This window comes from Mobula hypostoma, chromosome 26, assembly GCF_963921235.1.
Source record: "Mobula hypostoma chromosome 26, sMobHyp1.1, whole genome shotgun sequence".
NCBI lineage: Eukaryota > Metazoa > Chordata > Chondrichthyes > Myliobatiformes > Myliobatidae > Mobula > Mobula hypostoma.
In genome coordinates this window covers 30036989-30061977 of record NC_086122.1, presented here as the reverse complement: position 1 = coordinate 30061977, position 24989 = coordinate 30036989, and positions in this window count along the sequence as shown.

The following is a 24989-nucleotide window of genomic DNA, read 5'->3' as shown; positions in this document are numbered from 1 at the left end:
CTGTACTGTTCAGTGTCCCACTCCCCTCCATACATACAGAAGTGCATACTTCTCCGGATGAGATAACTGGAATAATATGATTCACACTTCTACTGGGAAGACAGCTTGCAGGGTATTTTCAGGAAAGTTTTCGCAATGCTGCCCGCAATTTTCTTGCTATAATATCAACAAATTAAACCTGAATCAAGTATTAAAGAATGTACAGAAAGACAAAGGCTACATTCCAAGAACTGCTCCATGGAAATAGTCTGTGCATTTAATAGTCATTAAGAAAGTTAATTGTCAGTTTTCTAAGGTCTCATAACTGAAGGATTTTACACATCAATATAATGGCAAGCGGGAGATTTTAGGACTTATGGTTTCATCAACAGATCAACAGGCTGAACATGATGAATAGCAAATGTTTGAGGCAAACATTATCCTATTTATTTTGAACAGATCCATGTCTTTGCTGAAACACAAGTAGAGTATCCTGGACATATATTATGTATATTCCACCCCATCTGCAAGCTTGGGTTTACAAAGAGGATATGGAGAAAGGTGCAAGGGTTTTTGCATAGTTCATCTTGAGCAGTTTCTCAACAGAGGACCTTCTGGTCTATGGACAGTACCCAGGGTCACACACTGAGATGGACATCAAGTGCTGCCAGTAGGAAATCAACTCGGCAAAAGACACCCTTTGGCGTCTGCCTGAAACTGATAAGTCTTCCAGAACAGCAAGATATTTGCTATGGACCAGCCCATTCCAGATTGCAGGAGGGCGTGCTAAGGGGTGCCCTGAAGCTCAGTGCAAAGGCTCTGTGAAGATAGGCCACAGTATAGGCTCCTTCTGCCACTGTACATAAAAGGGCGGAGTTGGGTGGAGAAACCACTCGAAAAATGAAATGGTTATCACCTCCGGGAGCCACATGAGGGGCAGGGCTGCCATGTTTGTGTTTTCCTTTCAAGCTTACACTGCAGAGTGAAACAACCATTAACGTGAAATTTCGTTTGCACTTCTTCTTCCTTTGTATATTTTCTTTATCATGAGTAAATACCACCCTTTGAAAAAAAAACTGCAGAAGATGCACAGGTGTGTTTTCTCTAACATACATAAATTTTCCCCCCTCATTAAATCTTGAGTACGTATATCAAAATTGATGTATTCCGTAAAAGCAATGTATCACAGGATCAAAACTAACACATTATGGTGTGATACCTATGGGAAAATCTACAGTATCTGGAGATTCTGTTCCTGCCTTGGAGGCTGACACCAGAACATCTTTCAAGAGGGTGAACCCTCCTCACAGGCCCCGATGGTGTACTGAAAATCTAAGTAATTGCCTTGCGTGTTCAAGGACATTATTAACGCTTTACTGCTGCAGATGGAGATTCCCAGCTGCTTCAAAAGGTAATGTCATGGAATCATAGAACACAACTGCATGGAAAGCAGGCCCTTTGGCCCATCTAGTTTGTGCCAAACCATTAATCTGCCTCATCCCATCGACCTGAACCCAGACCGTAGTCCTCCATCCACGTACCTATCCAAACTTCTCTTAAATGTTGAAATTGAACTTGCATCCATCATTTGAGCTGGCAGCTTGTTCCACACTTTCACCACCCTCTGAGTGAAGAAGTTCTTCCCCTTAAACATTTCACCTTCCACCCTTAACCAATGACCTCTAGTTATAGTCTCGCCCAAGCTCAGTGGAAAAACTCCTGTCTGCATTTGCCCTATATACACCCCACATAATTTTGTATATTTCTATCAAATCTCCCCTCAGTCTTTTATGTTCTCGGGAATAAAGTCCTAATTTATGCAGCCTTTCCCTATAACTCAGGTCCTCAAGACCCAGCAACGTCCTTGTAAATTTTCTCTGCAGTCTTTCAATCTTACTCACAACTTTCCTGTAGGTAGGTGACCAAAACTGGACACAATACTCCAAATTAGGCCTCACCAATGTCTTGTTACAATTTCATCATAACATCCCTACTCCTGTACTCAATATATTGATTTATGAAGGCCAATATGACAGAAGCTTTCTTTATGACCTTATATACCAGTGATGCTACTTTCAAGGAATAATGGATCTGCATTCCCAGATCCCACTGTTCTACTGCACTCCTCAGTGCCTTACCACTCAAGTGTAAGACCTACCCCAGTTGGTCCTTCCAAAGTGCCACACTTACACTTGTCTGCATTAAATTCCAGCTACCATTTTTTAGACCATTTTTCCAACTGGTTCAGATCCCTCTGCAAGCTTTGATAGTCTTCCTCACTGTCCACTTCATCCCAATCTTGGGGTCATTCGCAAATTTGCTGATCCCTTTTACAACATCATCATCCAGATCGTTGATATAGGTGAGAAACAACAACCGACCCAGCACTGATCCCAATGTTCCACGTATCCCATGTCAAATCCAATTTACTACCTCATTTAATGCCAAGTGACTGAGCCTTCTCGACCAATGGCCCTTGCGGGACTTTGCCAAAGGCCTTCCTAAGGTCCTTGCAGACAACATCCACTGCCTTGCATCAACCTCCCCGGTAACGTCTTTGAAAAACTCTATAGGATTGGTTAGACATGACTTACCATGCACACAGCCATGTTTACTCTGCACTTGCTACTCACAAGGTCCGAGGGAGCACATTGTCAGGCCATGGGGATCAATCCATCATAATTTGCTTCAAGGCAGCAAATACCACCTCCTCTGTAATCTGTATGGTGTCCATGATGTCACTGCTGCATTCCCTCACATCTGTAGACTCTGTATTTGTCTCCCGAGTAAATACAGATGCAAAAAATCTATTTTAGATAATCCCCATTGCTTTTGGCTCCATCAGTCTGATCCACAGGGGACCAACTCTGTCCTTTGCTATCCTTTTGCTCTTAATATATCTGTCGAAGCCTTTAGAATTCTCCTTCAACTTGTCTACTAGAGCAACCTCATGTTTTCTTTTAGCCCGCCGGATTTCCTTATTAAATGTTCTCTTACATTTTTTATATTCTTCAAGTAGCTAATTTTTTCCTGCTTCTCTCTACCTGCTATGCACCTCATTCTTTTTCTAAACTAGGGCCTCAGTACCTCTTGAAAACCAACATTTCCTAAACCTGTTATCCTTGCCTTTTATTCTGACAATAACATACAAACTCTGTGCTCTCACAATTCCACTGTGAAGGTCTCCCACTTACCAAGTTCACCTTTTCCAAAAAACAATATGTTCCAATCCAGACTTGCTAGATCCTTTCTGATAGTATCAAAATTGGCCTTTCTCCAGTTTAGAATCTCAACCCGAGGATCAGACCTCTCCTTTCCCATTATTACCTTGAAACTAACGATCACTAGATGCAGAATGTTCGCTTACACAAAGTTTTGTCACATGCCCTGCCCCAATCTCTAACTGAGTATCAAGTGTTGCACTCCATCTCTTCTGCACTTTATGTCCTGATTAAGGAAGCTTTCCTGAACATATTTGACATACTCTTTTCCATCCAGTCCTTTTACGGTATGAGAGTCCCAGTTGATATGTTGGAAGTTAAAAATCACCTACTATGACAACCTTATGTTTCTTGCAACAGTCTACACTCTCTCTAAAATATCTTTCTCTCTAAATCCCACAGTCTGTTGGATGATCTGTAATATAATCCCATTAATGTATTCATACCTTTCTTATTCCTCAGTTCCACCCATAAAGCCTCATCAGACCAGTTCTTCAGTCTGTCCTGACTGAATTTTTGCCCTGACTAGTAATGCCATTCCTCCCCTTTAATCTTTCCTGCATTATCATGTATAGAACAACAGAATCCTGGAACACTGAGCTGCCAATCCTGCCCCTCTTACAGCCAAGTCTCATTAATGGCTACGATGTCATAGTTCTATGTGCTGATCCATGTGCAAAGTTCATCCACTTTTCATTCAGTACCTTGCATTGAAATATACGCAGCTCAACCTTTAGATGTTAGATTTGTCTGTCAGCTTAACAGCTTCTTTCTCACAAGCACTCCACTATCTGTTCTGCTGCTCTGTTTCCCATTTCCATACAATTCTAGTTTAAACATCACACCCCGACTCCCCCAACTCCCCCCCCCCCCGCAATATCCGAGCAGCCTGAGCAAACCTTCCCACTAGGAATATCAATTCCCTGTCAATTCAGATGCACCCTGTACAGGTCCCACCTTCCGAGGAAGAGAGCCCAATAATCCAAAAATCTGAAGCTCTTCCTCCCGCACCAACTCCTTAGCCACGTGTTAAACTATATGATCTTCCTCTTTCTGACCTCATTGTCACATGGCTTGGGTAGCAATTCTGAGATCACAACCCTAGGTCCTGTCTTAACCTAACTCCCTGAACTCACGTAGCAGGACCTTGTCACCCATCCAACCAATGTCATTGGTATCAATGTGGAGGACAGCCTCTAGCTGCTCAACTTTCCACTTAAGAATGCTGTGGACTCAATCTAATTTGTCTCTTGACCTTGCCACCTGACAAACTATTTGGGAATCTTGTTCCTGTTCACAGATCCTCCATTTTGTTCCCTTAACCAATGAATTCTCTATCACTGCAGCTCACATCTTCTCCCCCTTTCCCTTCTGAGCCACAGAGCCAGACTCAGGCTTTCCTCTGCTAAGTCACCCCACTCCACCACCTCCCGACAGTATCCAAATTAGTATATCTGTTGTTGAGGAGAATAGCCACAGGGGTATGCTGCCTATCCCCTTTCCCCCTCCTAATGGTCACCCAGTTATCCATGTCCTGTGCCTTGGGTGTATCTTCCTCCCTGGATGCCCTGTCTTGTCCATCTTAACATGGTCAACTAGAAGGTGCCACCAGATGCACTTCTTGCAGGTGCAGTTGTCAGGGACCCTGGGGGTCTCCCTACTTTCCAGTACTCTGTCTGGCATCTCCACTGTTCTAAGTGTCCAATTAAAACGAATGAATAATGAAAAGAAGATCTACCTATGGCCCACACGTCTCCTTGCTGAAGCCTTGATGAGCTAAAGTCTCAACTCCCCACTCCAACACTGGCCCACTCACACAACGACTGCTCCCACAATGGCCACTCCACTTAAACCTACCTTTTTTTTAATTGGTCCTTGCCAACTGCCTGATTTTGCGCAGTCTGGCGTCTCTTCAGAAACTGGAGCACAAAATATGTTGTCTGTCCCTGCTCTCTTCTTTTAAACTCTCTCTCTGTCTAAGCAATCTGATGCCTTGTCAGGACCGTGGTGCCCTAGATCAACAATCATACCAATGCCCAAGAAGAACAGGGTGAGATGCCTCAACAACTACTGCCCACTCGCACTCATACCTACTTTGATGGAGTGCTTTGGAGGTTTTTCATAGCTAGAATTAACTCCAGCTTGAACAGTGACCTGAGTTCACTACAGTTTTCCTACCACCATAACAGAGCTACCGTGGATTAAATCTCACGGGTTCTCCACTAGGCCTTGAACCATCTTGATAACAGCAATACCTATGCCAGGCTGCTTTTTACTGATTATAATACAGCATTCAACACCATCACCGCCTCAGTACTAATCAATAAGATTCAAAATGTGCACCTCTGTACTCCTCTCTGCAAGTGGATCCTTGACTTCCTCATCGGAGACCATATTCAGTGCAGATGGGAAATAATATCTCCTCCTCACTGACAATCAGAATAGGTGTCCCTCAAGAATAGGTGCTTAGCCCACTGCACTACTCCCTCTCCATTCACGACTGTGTGTCTTGGCACAACTCAAGTGCCATCTATAAAGTTTCTCATGACACAACTGCTGTTGGCAGAGTCTCAGATGATGATGAGGAGGCGTAGAGGAGTGACAGAGATCAGCTGGTTGAGCGGTGTCGCAACTGTAGCCTCGCACTACGAATTGACCGTGGACTTCAGAAAGAGGAAGTCAGAAGATCACACTCCAGCCCTTCTCAAGAACTCAGCAGTGGAAAGGGTGAGCAGCTTCTAAGTTCCTGGGTGTCAGCATCTCAGAGGATCTATCCTGGGCCCAACATATTGATACAATCATGAAGAAGCCACACCAGTGGCTATACTTCATCAGGAGTTTGAGGACATTTGGAATGTCCCTGAACACACCAGCAAATTTCTACAAATATACCATGGAGAACATTTTGACTGGTTGCATCACCATCTGATCCAGAGATTCCAGTGCTCAGGATCAAAAAAGCTGCAGAACAGTTTAGCCAGCCCCATCATGGACACTAACCTCCTCACCATTAAGGACATAAAGTACATGCAAGGCACTGCCTCAAGTATCCATCATTAAGGACCACCACCATCCACAATATCCCCTCTTCTCATTACTACCATTAGGGAGAAGCTACAGGATCCTGAAGACACACACTCAACATTTTAAGAACAACTTCTTCCTCTCTGCCTTCGGATTCTGAATGGTCGATGTGAATACTACTTGACTATCCCACTGAAGGGTTTGAGACCGAAACGTTGGCTGTACTCTTTTCCTGGGCTGCTGAGTCCCTCCAGCATTTTATGTGTATTGCTCGGACGTCCAGCATCTGCAGGTGTTCTCCTATTTGTCACTATTTTGATCTCTTTTTGTACTGATTGTTTGTTTGTTTACTTATTATTTATTTATATTTCTCATTATGGCTGCAAGGTGGAGATGCGTCTCTACCAAAGGAGTTGTAAGGCGCTCCTTCCCTCCGCTAGTCTGCAGGTCACTCTTGGGCAAGGTGTAGCACCTGCTTAGCCGCGCCCCCCCCCCACCCCGATCAGGGTCAGGTGAAGCCTTGGGAGCAGGTATGAGCAGCTGGTGCATATCGCATGTCCTGGTTACGCGACCACTGACATCAGGCAGACGATCTCTGAAGAGTATTAATAATGGCTGGAGTCACCCCTCTTGTAAAGACACTGCTCAGAAGAAGTCAACTTCAGACTACTTCTGTAAAAAATTTGCCAAGAACAATCATGGTCATAGACCATGATCGCCTACATCATACAACAAGGCACATAATGATGGTGATGATAATAATATTTCTCATTGTAACCTATAGTAATTTTGATACATCGCACTGCAAATCAACAAATCTCACCACACACATCATGAGAATAAACCTGATTTTGGTTCTGATTTTGAAATTGTGAACATAACGGTTCAGGCTTAAATTTTAGAATCTTTGAAATTAAGGAGAAGAAAACCTAAAGATCAGTAACATTTTCATGTGTTTGTGTTTTAAATGTACTAGATACAAAAGGGAGGTTCCAAATCCATTCTGAAAAAAATAGTTGAGGGTTTCATGTACTCCCCTGAGATCTGCATGCCTGGAAGCAAAGGGCTTATGTATGGTTGGGTTGAGTTGTTCTCCCATTTTGGCAATTTATTTGCAAAAGTTTCATCACCGCAAGTGGAGACATTGTCAGTGCGCTGTTGATCGCAGTGTGTCCTCCGAATGCTTGGTCTTTACATACTTTACAATTAGCTGATTGGTGGTCATTTTGGAAACTCAATTATGATGTGGGGAGAAAAAAGCAGAAAGCTCTGCAGAAAATTGATGAAATAGATAGGGTAGAAAATAATTATACAGGGATCAGAAACTTTTCCAGTAGACTGTTATCAAGTACAGAACAAAAAGTCCTCATGAGAGGTCTCAATTTACTTTGAATGGGCTTGTGTGAGTTTACAGGGAAGGTTATTTACAGGCAGATGTCAAACAGCAAGTAAGGATCAATTAAGCGTGATTCCTCTACAACCCAAAAAAAAATTAACTCAACCTCGCCTAGAGTGACTCAGCATTCACCGCTATTTGAAGTAAGGATTCTTAAAATTCACCAGCATTTCATGGGGGGAAAATTGCTTATTTTCTCTGTCTTATGGCCAACTCTTGACTTGAAACTATTCTATAGACCCTCACCAGAGGAAATAGAAAACAACATTTATTCTAATCACACCTTAGGAAAGATGTGAGGATGTTGGAGAGGGTGCAGAGGAGATTGACTAAGATGGTACTTGGGACAAAAGCGTTTTAGTTATAAGAGACATGGAAGGTTGGGTATGTTTTCCATGGAGTGGAGGTGGATGAAAGAGGACATGACTGAGTTGTAAATAATATGAAGGGTCATCATCATCATTAGGTGCTGTGTCATATGATGTGGGTTATCCGTTAGTTTTCAGATTTTCCAATGAAAGAGAAGGAGGTTATTTAGCCCTTCAAATCTCTGCCAGCTCAGAAGACTCCTAGCAGACTTATTCTCCCATTCTCTTTCATGTACCTGCCAACCCTGCTGATTCTCCTGTCTACAGCAGCCAATTAGCTTTCTTCAGGATGTGGGGGGAAATCGGAGCCGCTGGGAGAAACCAACACGGTCACAGGGAAAAAGTGCAAACTCCGCATGGCCAGCAACCAAAGTCAGGATGAAACCCGAGTTACCAGAGCTGGGCAATCACAGAACTTCCATCTATGCCACAGTGCTGCCGATGCAAATCCAGTTCCTCATAACAAGCCAAAGTACCATGTTGCAATGATGTAATCATTGCTCCTTGGTAAACAGCAGATAAACAGCAGCAACGAGACAACAAAGTAAATGTTTCACAATGCACTTTGTTGGTGCATGCAAGGCAAAGAACTGTAAAGTTTCAATGCATGGTTTGTAGCAAAGACCCAGCTGTAGTCTGATAATTGTGCTATCAATTTAGTCAGCTTCTACATTCAATCCTACAATTAATGAGGTGGTGGGTGGATGATGTGTACATTTTTGTGTCAGTATGTAGAATGATATTGCTGGAGGTGAGCATTCCAATCCAGGCCAATTATCCAAAATCACTTACATACATCCCGTCCTGTTGAGATTTTAAGAATTCAGTTCCTTCATGTCAACATGTTTTCCTGTTTAGGGGCATCACTGAAGAAGCTTAAAGTGAACATGCCCTTTGCACATATACTGAATGGCCATTTTCTTAGGTACCTCCTGTACCTAATAAAGTAGCCACTAAGACATGTTCATGGTCTTCTGCTGTTGTAGCTCATCCACTTTAAGGTTCAATGTATGATGCATTCAGAGATGCTCTTCCGCACACCACTTTTGCAATGTGAGGTTATTTGAGTTACTGTTGCCTTCTTGTCAGCTTGAACCAGTCTGGCCGTTTTCCTCTGACTCCTCTCATTAACAAGGCATTTTCTCCCTCAGAATTTCTGCCCACTGGATGATTTTTGCTTCTCTGTAAACTCTAAAGACTGTTGTGTGTGGAAGTCCCAGGGGATCAGTAGTTCCTGAGATACTCAAATCAGCCCATCTGGCACTAGCATTCTTTCTGTGGTCATCAAAGTGTCTTAGATCACATTTCTTCCCCATTTTGATGTTTGGACTGAACAACATCTGAACTTCTTGACCATGTCTACATGTTTTTATGCACTGAGTTGCTGCCACAAGATTGTCTGATTAGATATTTGCATTAATAAGCAGGTGTACCTAATAAAGTGGCCACTGAGTGTACTGCTTAAAGGTTCAAAGATAACATCTTTTCAATATTCTTTCATGTTGCAGTTTTGTTGCCTTTACTGTGCAAAGATTAGTGAAGTGGTATGCTTGGGAAAAATCGTCATTTTCATTTTTCAGATAGAAAATCAATGAAAATTATCATAATTGAAATGCTATGAGTTCTGCTGTTAAAGTTCTGCGTGGTAACAGCAGTCAGGGTTATCTAACACTAACATCATGAGAGCAGGCATGCAGTCTGGGATCTGATGTTCTTGTTCGGTAATCAACTGAATTGTTGATGTCTCATTCCTATCGCTATGGATACAAATATAAATTTAGTTTTCTGTGTAAATGAGAAAGACAATTTGTGCATCCCAGAATTCCTTTAAGTATGGGAATTGGACTGCAGTTGCATCATTTGGGCCTCTCTGCCACGATACCATAGGTCTACTCTAAGAAGTCACTGTGCCTCCATACCAGGTCAGAAGGAAGGGAAGTTGGATGTAGATGTGAACCAGAGCCATAACTAGGAGAGTCTTGTAACCCCAATTATTTTTTTACTATTGTTCTGGTTTTTGTTATGGTGAGCTCAGGGAAAATCTAGACCGATAGATCCAGTTCATAAAGAAATCAAACCGTCCTAAATATTATGATGTATGAGGAAACACATATTTAACCTTTAGATTGCTGCCAGACACAGGGAAATTATTATACAGTAATATATTTGTTTACTCATTCTTCCAGTGGGCAGTCTAATGGTTAAATTACTTGGATGAACCTCCTGGGTAGAAGTCTGCTTGGAAATAAAGTTGAACGCCAAATCTGATCCAACCCGGGCACAGCCATTCTACATCCCATGGACTTAACAACTTTTTCCCCAAATTTCACTCATCCAACTCCACGTGACGTTCATATTAAATGTAACAAACTCAAACATGATTTAGTTGTGCTTGAGAATGGAGCACTGCATACTGATCAACAGCAAAGGACAATTCCCATGTTGCTATAGCTTGGGCAAAGTACTGAGTCCAGATGCCATGCACAATGTGAACTTGAACCAAAGCCAGAATCTGAACCCAAATCAATTTGAATCTAAGGTCGGGCTGCCAGGACCTGGACGTTTGGACAATTGATGCATAGCATGAGTCAAAATCCCACCGGAGCAAATGGGAAACTTCAGTGCAAGTAATGATTTGGTAGAAAGAGCTATCGTGGTATTGCGGGTGACTGGGTGGAGGTACATTTCTATCAAAAGAGGTGTAAGGCACTCGTGCAATATGGCACACAATGAATGAGGGTAATCGTGAATTTACCAAATAATTGTACCAATCCATCTGGTTCACAGATGTCCTGTGGAGGAATTCTACTGTCCCAGTATGGTCTGGTATACACTTGATTCAATACAGTTACTGTCAAATGCCACTTAGTTCATTGGCACTAAGGAGGGGTATAATTGCTGGACTCGGCAGTGAATTCCACAACACAGAAAATAATTACAAAAGCAATACTATTGAAACACTGTTGTAATATTAAATTAAACTTTTAAAATAATACAGGCAGAACATTAACATAGAGCTAAGAAAGTCTCTAAATGTGCCTCTTTGTTGTATTTTACACTAGTGTGAATTTTGGACTTTGTCTAATTATATCTAATCCTCTTCAACAATTTGCATTACTTTATGAGTTAAAATCATTACTTTTCCAAGTCCCTTCCAAGTCTCTAGTTCTCATAATCCAGAGATTGTCAAAATCTTTTAACCATTGGAATGGTCAGAACTTTCAGATTGTTCTGACCCCTGCATTAATGTCAATGGCACCTCAATGCATTTACATAGCATCTTTCATGTAGTAAACTTCCTTAATTAGAGGAAAGAACCCGGAAAATATTGTAATTTTGTAAAGGGAGAGAAGGAAAGGGAATAATATTTCTTATTCTTTTTTGTCACTAATACTGTAGATTTCTTTCTGTTGTGTTTTTGATATTTCAATAATATTTGAATGATCTTGTATTGCTTGATTCAGCAGTCTCGTTTGTTTAAATAATTAATTACAAGTTAGATGCAAAAACATGAATTGCGTATGTTGTCATGCTACCAGGTGATACATGCGCGCCTCACTTAAAGTAAAGACCAAGTTACACCTGTGTTTCAGACCCCGTGTCCTCCTTTGAATTAATTTAATGCTTTGAGGTTACAAAACACAACGGTTTCCTCTTCAGAAAATATCGTCCTAGCAGCATCCTCACCAAGAGCCATGAGCTTGATTCCTCCTGATGTCTTTACTGCTTGATGACGCTTGTTACTGATAATTGCTTCCACATGTATCAAAACGCAATTCAACTCACCACAACAAGCATCAGAACTTCAGCTTGCCTAGGGTAATGATTCAGAGCCATTGACCCTGGAGTACACGCTATCCGGCCACTACTGCATGCATCACATTGAGAAGGGCTGCTTGCATGTATCCTTTCTATACCCCTCATAATTTTATATACCTCTATCAAATCTCCCCTCAATTTTCTACATTCTGATTGTTATGTTCATCCAAAACCAGAGGATTTTCAGGCATTGAAAAAAAAAACAAAAATTATGGGATAAGCACTTTAAAAAGGCACTGAGAAAGATCAGGATGATTGAGCAGGCTTGAAAGACTATATAGCCTAGGCCTGGTCCCATTCTTTCTGTTCTTATGTTCTCACAGATTCTTAAAGACTGGTTGATTATTGTTAAATCTATGGCCAATTGTCATCTGGGAACGGAAAAGAATTGACATACTTTCATAGTAGAGTTTAATATAGTGAACTAAATCTGGACAGAAATGTGACTTTGAGAGAAGTGATTAAACTTGCAGAATCTGCCAAAGGTTAACAATGTGTTTGTGGCTACAGCAGGGAATGAATGTGCAGCTTTGTAAGAACCAAATGGCTACTGGGATATGCAGTCTCGAATGATACGCAGCACTTGGGAAAGAACAGCAGGTCCTTGGTTTTGGTGCATGTGTTTTTAATGGAGTTGTAATTTCCTATCCATTACTTTGCAAAACACCCCCCTCTCAATTGCACAACATGTCCCTGATTTATGTGCATCACAATCTGTGTAAACCATCAATTTTGATCCTATTTTTGCAACATAAAAAATTTTCTAAATGTTTCACTTCACCACCACATGTGGAGTTTGAGCCACACCCTGGGTAGAGAGGGATGAAGGGTTATTAAACTACTGAACAGAAGAAACAAGTTCCTTTTGCAACTGGGATTATAAAGAGCATTTGAAACAGAAAGCATAAACAAGCACAATTCGGCATGAAGAGACTCAGATTAACCCTTAAAAAGACATCAGATATAGCCATGCTCCTTTCCACATTTACATTTAATTCATGAGACCTTGATGGATTAATATATACCTGCACCGCAGCCTAAAGCAGAATCACCTATGAAGAAGCAAATTTCATCTCTCAGGTTATAATTGCTATCATTCTTATAATATAGGATAGGAGAAATCCCATCCTCCAGGACGTGCCTCTGTGTATGTGTTCCTCCAGGGCAGCAAAGTAACGTAGTGGTTAGCACAGCGCTTTACAGCACCCGTGACCCGGTTTCAGTTCCCGCTGCTGACCTGTAAGGTTCTCCTCATGACCACGTGGGTTTCCTCCAGGTGCTCCGGTTTCCTCCCACAGTCCAAAGACGCGCTGGTTGGTAGGTTAATTGTTCTTCGTAAATTGCCCTGTGATTAGGCTAGGGTTAAATTAGGGATTACTGGGCAGCACGACTTGAAGGGCCAGAAGGACCTATTCCAATAAGTAAATAAATACATTTTAAAAACAAAATTGATAAAAATTAATACTCCAGATGATTACTTTAACATTATTAATCTAATTTGGCATGCTTCTATTCTTTATTTTCCTTCTTATTTCTACATCTTTTAATTGCCATCTTTTTCTACCCATCTTTCACTGGTATTTTTTGCGTTTAAAGTAATTCTCATTCTTTGGACAAGATTTAGTGGTCATCAGTTGAATCACAGTGCCCGTTCTTGCCAATCCCCAATTACAATTATATTGTCATTAACGTACATATTTTTCAATTTATGGTAGTTTCCATTATAATGCCTATTCCTTTCCATATTTCATTCTTGGTGTTGTTAGATCTCTCATTCTTTTAAGCTCACTCAGCTTTTTAAATTATATTTCTATAAATCTCTCCAATTTCTGAAAAATGTATTTTATTTCATTTACCAATAACGACAGCAGCTGCAAAACTCTGAAGTGCTCTGTTTCTTATTCAGCAAAGTTCCTGTTCTTTGAATGTGGTTTCCACAATACCTTGGTTTTTTAGGTAATTTTCCTGCATTTATCGGTACTGATAAAGCCACAATCAGAAGCAAAGTTTGCTTGTTTTTTTGCTGTTTGCAAGGCTATAGCGTGTGCATTAGTAGAAGACATCTACTGTTTGGAGGCTATTTATTTTGGCCGAATTTGAAAAGTGGCATCCATATAATTTAATGCATCAACACATACATACACAGTTACATTAGAGCAGGATTTCCCGACCCAAGTTCCACAGACTGCTTGCTTAATGGTATTGGTCCATGGTTGGGAACCCATGCGTTAAAGGTCCTTTGCTCAGGTGCACAAGATGCCACGCAGTCCAATGGAAGTGCATGATATCTTGCCAAGTGCAGTCTCACTGCAGCCTACGCAAGTGTCGGCAACAAATGGACTTGATCTGGCAGATCCAGGGGAGGTTCGTGCGTATGATCCTGGGAAAGAAAGGGTTAATATATGAGGCCTGTTTAATGTCACTAGGCCTGTGCTCGCTGGAGTTTAGAAGAATGGGGGAGAGCGGATCTCATTGAAACCAATTGAATATTGAAAGGCCTACGTAGGGTGGATGCGGAGAGGATGTTCTCTATAGTGCGAGAATCTAGGACCACAGGGCATAGGCTCAAAATAGAAGGACATCCCCCAGAACAGAGATGAGCAGGAACTCCTTTAGCCAGAAGGTGGTGAATCTGTGGAAGTCATTGCCACAAAGGGCTGTGGAAGTCAAGTATTTGGATATATTTAAAGTGAAGGTTCATAGATTCTTATTTCGTAATGGTGTAAAAAAGTTACAGGGAGAAGGCAGGAGAATGGGGTTGAGAGGGATAGTAAATCAGCCATGATGGAATGGCAGAGCAAACTCGATAAGTCAGATGGCTTAATCCTGCTTCTATGTCTCATGGTATTATGGTCTTTCATTGACATATTTATCTATTTCTTGAAATACAATGTGGAATAGGCCCTTCCAGCCCTTTGTACCAAACCGCCCAGCAACCCCCGATTTAACCCTAGCCTAATCACAGGACGACTTACACCAACCAATTAACCTAATCTCCAACCAACCTTTGGACCGTGGGAAGAAACTGGAGCACCTGGAGAAAACCCATGCGATCACGGGGAGAACGTACAAACTCTTTACAGAGTAGGCAGCGGGAACTGAAACTGGGTCACCTGCATTGTAAAGCGCTGTGCTAACCACGACGCTACCCTGCTGCCCAAAGAGTTTCCGAGATACATTGTAAAAGATTTGAAACCAAGTAGTCCTCCAGCTCTTTGAATCACTGTTGGACCATTAACACATCAGCACAACCCAACATGCCGAATGATGTGAACAAACTGCTTAAAATTCTGTTTCTAGCATGCCGAGGGCATAATATTTTCTTGTGTTGTGACATGCTGCTAGCTAATTCACATTTGTTGATAATTATATCCTTTTGTATGTCAGACGGTGAAACATTAACAGAAAACAACCACATTCCAGGTTCTGTGAGCGCACTGCAGAAGCAGAAGGTATCTTGTGTTTCAGTGGGAAGAAGAAACCTCCAGAAAAGGGGAAGGGCAGTTTTATTCTGCTGTTTCTCACAGTCTGCTTCTTCCTTAATTGCAAGTCTAAATGCTACATATCACTTATATTGGCTACACACACAAAATGCTGGAGGAACTCAGCAGGTCAGGCAGCATTTATGGAAACGAATAAACAGTCAATGTTTCGGGCCGAGACCCTTCTTCAGGACTGGAAAGGAAGGGGGAGGATGCTAGATTAAAAAGTTTGGTGGGGGGGGGGTGCAGAAGGAGGATTGCTGGAAGGTGATAGGTGAAACCAGGTGGGTAGGAAAGGGCAGATTGGAGAGGAGAGTGGACCATAGGAGAAAGGAAAGGAGGTGGGGACCTGGCCCAGGTGAGAAGAGGTAAGAGGACAGAGTGAGGAATGGAAGAAGAGGGGAGGGGGAAGGTTTTTTTTAACCAGAAGGAGAAATGAATATTCATGCCATCAGGTCGGAAGCTACCCGGATGGAATATAAGGCGTTGATCCTCCCTGAAATTAGCCTCATCTTGGCACAAGAGGAGGCCATGGAGTGACGTGTCAGAAAGGGAATGGGAATCTAAATTAAAATATTTAGCCAGTGGGAAGTTCTGCTTTTGGCAGATAGAGCAGATTTGCTCGACGAAGCGGTCCCCTGATTCACAACAGGTCCCGCCAACGTAGAGGAGGCTGCATTGGCTGTAGTCTTCATATAAGGGCTCAACCTTCAAAGGAAATCATTATAAGTAGAAGAAAGCAAGTTTTAGTGCAAAAATAAAGTTTATTATATTCACTATATAGCTGTTTCTATTTTTGTGTTTCGCTTCAAGGCAGTAACGAAGGCATCCTGCTCTGTTGGGGCCGTCTTCATTCAAAAGAAGCACAAAACAAAGTCCCATCACCTTCTCAGATGCACATAAATAGATCCAATGGTGCTATTCCAAGAATGAGGAATGTACAAGGAGGGTGTTTCCCTGCAGTTCTGTTAAAATTTTGTTCCCAGCCAATATAAACGTGCAATCACCATGCAGTTTGTGGTACTTGACTGTGAGCATACAGCACTGTGAAAAAGTCTCCGGCAAATTTCATGGCGTATGTAAGTGATGATGAACCTGCTTCTGATATGGGATGAGAGTGGGAAGGGGGCAAGGAGAGGGGAACCAAGGTTGGGAAAAGGGGAAGGGAGAGGAAAGGGAAGGGAGAGTGGGAAGCACCAGAGAGACATACTGTAATGAATAATAAACCAATTGTTTGAACTAAATGACCTTGCCTGCAATGTTCCCTCCAATTTGTAATGACTGTGTGCATAAAAACCATGTGCTATGCATTTTTTTGCCCAGTGACGACTGAATATGTGCGCACTGAATAATTTCTTCAACGAAAACTGTATCAATAACCCAGTTCTAAAATCTGCAGACATAGCATTGCAAACTCCACGTTTTCAACAACATTCACATCAGAAAACGGTAAGGGAAATGTAGTTGTGTACAATCATGAGATATACGTAATGTGCTGATGGGGTAACGGGGTAGAGTGTGCAACTTTTCTTGTGCAGTTTAAGTTTCCTTGTGCACTGGTAGCAAAAGATGTGTGCACGTGCACACATGTAAACCTTAGAGGGAACATTGCTTGCCTGTTGTCCCAGGGCTGGGTGTGCCTTCACTTGTGCCAACAACTACACCCCTCCCCCACCCCTGGCACTCCTTCTCTACCACCTATCCCAAACCCCTCGCGAGGTGCCTCGCCCTCACCATACCTAATATCCTTTGCTTCAACCAGATTTACAAACTCACTCTCTGCTTCACATTGACAAATACAGTCCTGTGCAAAAGTCTTAGGCATCTGAGCTATACACACACACACACACACACACACACACACATATATATATATAAATAAGACTTTTGCTCAGTGTGCCTAAGACTTTTACTTAGTACTGCATTAATGTAAGAAATATCAGTCATTGCCCCACGCTAGTTGTTACTTTTGTTGTAAAGACATACTCTGTAAATACAAGATGAACTATTTATTTATTTACTTTTGATTGATTGACATACAGTGCAAAGCTGGCCCTTCTAGTCCTTCGAGCCATGCCACGCATCAGTCTCCCAATTTAATCTGACCCCAATCACGGGATAGCATCTATGGAAAAGTGTACAGGAATCTGTTGGATCTCGAACTGAAACATTGACTGTACTCTCTTCTATTGATGCTGCCTGGCCAACACTAGGATGCCCTCCATTTTCTCTCTCTCCCTCTGTGCTACAAACTGGACCATACGCTTACCCAGAGCCACTCGGCTATCAGTCCACTGATGATGTTAGTCACGTATCACTTCTGGTGCAAGACCACATCTCCCTTTCCTTTGTAACTTGGAGATCTGATTTCAAAGGTGAAAGTCCATTTACTATAAACATCTGAAATTGCAGCTCTCCTTTTGATTAAACACTAAAATTCCCTCCCTGGCATGAGCAGTTTTTTTCTCCCTTTCCTCGCTGATATCTGTATCAATTGTCTGGTTTAATTTTTTTTAAATGTTGCAAACTCATAATTCTGAATTACAAATCAGGTAACCAAACAAAGCTTATATTGTTAAACAAAGGCTTTCCTTTAGTTCGGTAGAAATTCAGCAGGGAAGCCAATTTCAATGGAATCATCTTTTCATAATAGGTTAATGCTTTAGATGAAAGTATAGGCTTTGAAAACATCACAGTATCTTTATTTTCTTCAACTGAAGCAGGTTGAACTTTGACAAGACGTGCCATTCATTTTCCTAAAATTTCAAGGGCAGAACTCAAGAAACTGGGATCATTGAACACAAGAGATGGGACAGTGTTGTAAATATTAGAATCAATTCAGAATTAAAAATTTGAGAGTCGGAGAAGAAAAATGTGGTGAAATCATCTCTCTTTCTCTCTCTCTTACTCACACAGACACACAGACACACAGACACACACATTCTTCTCACCACATACATTCCTACAGAGCCTGTTGGGATATTAAACTTATTAATGATTAGTGTCTGGATTAAATATCAACTAAATTAAAATATCAAATTCAAAAATTTAAATATAATGCTATATATATGGATTACTTGGCCCCCAACTATCTCCTTCCCAAGATACTTAAAAGACACTTCTCCTAACCTTTCAGGTTCAGAAAATTTTGTTTAACTAAAGGTTTTCCAAGAATGTATACTTTTCGAAACTGAGAAATCCCATGTTTGCTGGTCACACTGTGACCTCTTCTAAAATGCAGAGGCCATTTCATGGAAACCAAACTTTCATTTAATCCTTTCTTAAACTTGTTGAAGGCCTTTCAGTTTAACTTTCTGGTCTGGTTTTACCCAGCGCCTCTGTCTTTGGTCCTTTGTTGTTCCAATGGAGTCCAAAGTAAGCTTGAGGAAATGGAGTCTGTCATCTTTTGCACAAATACATCGGAACTCCTGGACTCAACAGTTAATTCAATGATTCAATAATTCTGAAGATGCATCGCTCGGATGGTTGGTGGCTAGATTGAATTGTTCTCTGATCCTGGCAATTTACTTGCAAACATTTCATCACCATGAGTGAAGACATCATCAGGGTGCTGGCACGAGGAATTCTGCAGATGCTGGAAATTCAAGCAACACACATCAAAGTTGCTGGTGAACGCAGCAGGCCAGGCAGCATCTCTAGGAAGAGGTACAGTCGACGTTTCGGGCCGAGTCCCTTCGTCAGGACTAACTGAAGGAAGAGCTAGTAAAAGATTTGAAAGTGGGAGGGGGAGGGGGAGGAGGAGGGAGAGATCCAAAATGATAGGAGAAGACAGGAGGGGGAGGGATGGAGCCAAGAGCCGGACAGGTGATTGGCGAAGGGATATGAGAAGATTATGGGACAGGAGGCCCAGGGAGAAGGAAAAGGGGGAGGGGGGAAAAACCCAGAGGATGGGCAAGGGGTATAGTGAGAGGGACAGAGGGAGAAAAAGGAGAAAGAGAGAAAGAATGTGTGTATATAAATAAATAACGGATGGGGTACGAGGGGGAGGTGGGGCATTAGCGGAAGTTAGAGAAGTCAATGTTCATGCCATCAGGTTGGAGGCTACCCAGACGGAATATAAGGTGTTGTTCCTCCAACCAGTGTGCTGACGATATCTCCTCAGACGGTGATGGAACATTTGCAAGTAAGTTGCCAAGGTCAGAGAATAACTCAGCCTAACCAATGAATTGAATACTGTCAGATAATTAACACATTCAGGAACTTTTTTCTTGATTTCTATCATTTACGCAATTGATAATTTCTAAACAAGCGGTGAATAATGCTGCTGAAATCCAAGCTGTTGTGCCTCCAGGTAACCCTATAGTTTCCTTAAGAATAGGCTACAGCAATCTTTCCTCCAATGAGTGCAATGGAACTGTGGTTAACAATTCCATTCAGGGGGTTTTCAAGCATCATTGGCCCCTGAATAGCATTAAGGGATATTATTAAAATCTTCCCAAAAGCCAAATAATTCACATGCATCGTCAATCCCCTATAGATCATGCTGGTAAACATTTGAAGACATTCATGTAGATGAATCAGACATGATCCACACTTTGGAAGTATTTGCTGACTCTTGTTCAAGTATTCAGTCACTGAGGATGAAATCCAAGCATATTCCCACAACTGATATTACACTGACAGATCTCTCGTTGCCTGGTTTCTTCCTGATTCCAATCATATTATTTGGAATTTTCTGATGTAAAAGATTAATTCTTTTATCTAGAAAACTTTGGGATACCATGTATCAAGGCTCTACAATTAGAGTAAAATACCATTAATCTGGCCCACCTGGAACATAGTTGCTGAATGATTGGCAGATTTCCTGGTCTATTGGATGTTATTATTTCCCCAACGTGCCTTTAATGAACTGAAACACAAGAGACGGCAGACATTGGCATCCGGAGAAAAAAAAACAATTGGTGAAGGAACTCAGCAGGTCCGTTGTATCTGTGGAGGGAAGTGGACAGCTGATAGCAGGATCTTCCAGCAGCCACACATTTTAATTCCACGTCCCATTCCCATTCTGACATGTCTATCCATGGCCTCCTCTACTGTAAAGATGAAGCCACACTCAGGTTGGAGGAACAACACCTTATATTCCGTCTGGGTAGCCTCCAACCTGATGGCATGAACATCGACTTCTCTAACTTCCTCTAATGCCCCACCTCCCCCTCATACCCCATCTGTTACTTATTTTTATACATACATTCTTTCTCTCACTCTCCTTTTTCTCCCTCTGTCCCTCTGAATATACCCCTTGCCCATCCTCTTGGTTTCCACTCCCTCCCCCCTTTCCTTCTCCCCAGGCCTCCTGTCCCATGATCCTCTCATATCCCTTTTGCCAATCAACTGTCCAGCTCTCGGCTCCATCCCTCCCTCTCCTGTCTTCTTCTATCATTTTGGATCTCCCCCTCCCCCTCCAACTTTCAAATCCCTTACTCACTCTTCCTTCAATTAGTCCTGACGAAGGGTCTCGGTCTGAAACGTCGACTGCACCTCTTCCTAGAGATGCTGCCTGGCCTGCTGCATTCACCAGCAACTTTTATGTGTGTTGCTTTCAGATTAAGACCCATTTTCTTAAATGCTATTGAATAAACTTATTCTCACATACTACACAGTAGTTTAATGTTTTCTCCAGTGAACCCAATGGGGTTTATGGAAACTAGCGAACAGGGCCTTGGTGAATTTCAAGGGAGGTTAGGAAATATGATCCAATTAAATTCCAACAGGGTGGGATTCCCTGTGTTCCACGGCTGAGCTCCTCCGTGGAACATTTCCCATTTTATTTATTTTTTCTCTGTGAATTCAGATTTCTCCATAACCCTGCTCTAATATGCATCACTGTAACCTAAATGTCCCAGTTGTTGATTTTGGACCACAGATTTTGTTTAAATCCATTCTGCATGTCAATCCTCAGATCCCTGGGCCCCAGGAGCAGGATTCCTTCTCAAAACCTTATTGGATTCTTTTTTTTTTCCTCTTAAATTGGCTGTTGAATCCTACCTCTTTGATGAGTTTTAGGGTGCTTGTGTCAAAGTTTCGGTGGCAGGGTGAAGATATCTCTACTGAAGGAGGTGTAAGGTTCTCCTTCTCTCCGCTAGCCTGCAGGTCACCCTTGGGAAAAGTGTAGCACCTACTTAGCCCCTCCCCACCTCACCCCCCCCCCCCCCCCATTCAGGGTCACATGAAGCCATGGGAGCAGGTGGTGGATGGTCACATGAGCAGCTGGTGCACATCACAAGCTCTGGTTATGCGACCACTGACATCAGGAAGACAATCTCTGAAGAGTTTTGATAATGCATGGAGAATCCATTTTGGAAAGAGACTGCCTAAAGAAAGCAATGGCAAACCACTTCTGTCGAAAAAATTGCCAAGAGTAATCACAGTCAAGAGACCATGATCTCCTATGTCATTTGACATGGCACATAGTGATAATGATGACAATATATCCATCACCTGTGAGTCTGTGGGGGTCATCTACTGTATCCAGTGCGCCCAGTGTAGCCTCCTGTATAGTGATGACACCCGACGTAGATTGGGAGACTGCTTTGCCAACCAACTACGCTCCATCCACTAGAAAAAGCAGGATCTCCCAGTGGCCACCCATTTTAATTCCACTTCCCATTCCCATTCTGACATATCTGTCCATGGCCTCGTCTCCTGCCGCCATGAGGCTGCACTCAGTTTGGAGCAGCAACTCCTTATATTCTGTCTGGGTAGCCTCCAACTTGATGGCATGAACATCAATTTCTCAAGCTTCCAGTAATGCCCCTCCCTCACACCTACCCCTCACCTTCCTCTGGTCCTCCTCTCCCTTCCCTTTCTTCCCTTTCTTCTGTCCTCTCCTATCAGATTCCCCATTCTCCAGCCCTTTATCTCTTTCACCAATCGACTTCCCAACTCTTTACTTCACTTTTTATACTCTTTTCTCCTGAAAGGTTCGTTAAGCACTTACTCGTCCAAATTCACTCAGCAGGGTATATGTTCTTCTAAAGCTTTGGACAAATAACTGTATGGCTGGCAATGCATAAGACAAAATGAGAGTGCCCGCTCTCAGATAGAGAGTCAGATGTTTCTATTGCTCTTAAGAGTGAAAACTGATAACGCGCTGACCATCCTGGAATTATTTTATCTCCATCAGCATCAGTGGTTTTATTGAACTTTGAACGTGAGACAGAGGGGGCAAATGGTAAGGAGTAGGGTAACTATTTTTCATCATATCTCTCTGTGCCATCTTTCTCTGCTAATTTCTTTAACCATCTATCATCTTTTTCTTTCAAACGTACTTAGTGACTGAGCCTCCTCAGCTCTCCTATATTCAACGATTCCATGAAAATTCAAAGATTCAAAGTACATTATCAAAGTATGCGTGCAGTATAGAACCCTGAGATTCATCTTCCCACAGACAGCCACAAAACAAAGAAAACTCTGAAACCCGTTCAAAGAAAAACATCAACCACCTTGCTCCCCCCACCCACCCCAGCAACAAACAAAAAAATTACAGGTTTTGCCAACGGCAAATAAAAAGAGCGAAAAATAGAGAATGTAAAACACAAAATTGAAAGGTTCCATGAATATTCATTTCAGCTCAGTTCATTTTAATGCACCTCTGTGTCATTCATTTTCTGCAGACCGCCCCGATCTATGGAAAATGACAACAAGAAAACGAGGAGCAACCAGGAAACTGGAAACACATCATAAAGTGAACGACGGAGTCTAATCCACAAACTATGTCAATTAACCTTGCCCAAGACCCATGGACTCCAGCACCATCCTCTGGCATTTATTATCAAAGTATGTGTGAAATATGCAACCCTGAGATTTGTCTTCCATCAGACAGCCACAAAACAAAAAAAAACCCTGGACCCATTCAAAGAAAAACATTAACATCACCCCACCACCCAACCAACACGCAAAAACTATCCTCCGGGAGCATCAGGTGAGAGAAAGAGTGAGACCTTTCTCACCCAAATTTGGAACTATAGTAAATAAACTAAGGAAATTTTCAGTGTGGCAATACCAACTTCTAAACATTTTTCAACTACTTTAAATCTGCGTTTTGTACTCTGCTGTGAAATTAGTCAGATGGCGTGATCTCCTCACGATTCAAAGGGAAAAATGATCAAGCTACAAATTCATTGAGCGTTTAGCCTTGAATAATTTGTGTTATTTCCTGCCCTTAACGGCTTGTCTGCTTTCAAAATTAATGACATCCTCCAAGAATGTTCAAAACACTTACCAAAACAGCTAAACACCTGGTACGAGATTGAACTGCTGCCTCGTGCCAGTAAAGTAAAGGGCAAAGTTACACCGAATTTTGCAGTTTGAGTCTCTCTCACTAATTTGAATAGGCTAGTTAAAGATTGGAAGCTGTGAACGAAGGGGAAGTTGTGTTGGTGTTAGAAAAGTGGGTGAACTTCTCTCCAAGGCAACGTCTCAACAAACAATTGAATTGAATTATATGGACTTTGCTTAAATCTTTCATATACAAGAGGAGTAAAAATCATCTCCATCTAAATGTACAATGTGCAATTTACAGTAAATTATAATAAATAGTATACACAACAATATAACATAGAAATAGAGTTGTGTCAGCATGAATTAATCAGTCTGGTGGCCTGGTGGAAGAAGCTGTTCTGGAGCCTGCTGGTCCTGGCTTTTATGCTGCAGTACCGTTTCCCAGAAGGTAGCAGCTGGATCAGTTTGTGGTTGGGGTGACTCGGGTCCCCAATGATCCTTCAGGCCCTTTTTACACACTTATCTTTTCACACCACCCTTTGCTTCTGCAGCAGGTACCCCAAGTAAGGGATTGCATGAGAGGGACATGCTGCTGTGGACAGATAAAAGAGAGCTCAAATATTTCTATCGAAGTTAGTCTGGCTTAAAATGAAAATTTTAGTTGGCAATAAGATTTGGGTAATGGTAAGTATGATTCTTAATTGTACCACATTCCTTGCACGCCCAGTCAAAATTGACACTAACCCAAAGCTAGACAGGTCCCTTGTAAAGCTGTAAGATGTCGTGTAAAGCTCTGTGCACAACGCATTCTTTGCAGACACCTTGTATGATACAAATGCAGGATGCTCCCTCACACCTCCTGGAATTGGAGGTAGCAGCTCAGGATCAACAGGCATATACGAACAGAAAATGCTGTGACTTCTCAGTAGGCCAGGCTGTGGAGTGAAGAAGAGAGTTAATACTTCATACAAAAGATCTCTGGAAAGAACAGATGAAAAGCCTGTCACAGAGGTTAATATTTCATGTCAGTGAATATAAATTCTGTTTTTCCTCCTACTGATGCTGTGTAGCAGCCCAACAAATATCTCACAGGGTATCTCACAAAGACCTGGTTACGTAAAATTTTCAATTTTTAATATACTTTACTTAGAAAGCTAAGAAAGATAGCCCGGCACGTTGGTCTATCACTTTTCACAGGGCGCTCCATCTGCAAACAAGATCAGGATCGGAATTAGAATCAGGTTTAATATCACCAGCATATGTGGAGAAACCTGTGAACTTTGCGGCAGCAGCACAATGAAATACATGATAAATAAACATAGAGAAATATACTGAATTACAGTAAGTACACATATTTATCTATTAAATAGTTAAGTTAAAGGAAGTAGTGCAAAAAAAAACAGAAATAAAAAGTGGTGAGGTAGTGTTCACGGGTTCATTGTCCATTAAGGAATCGAAT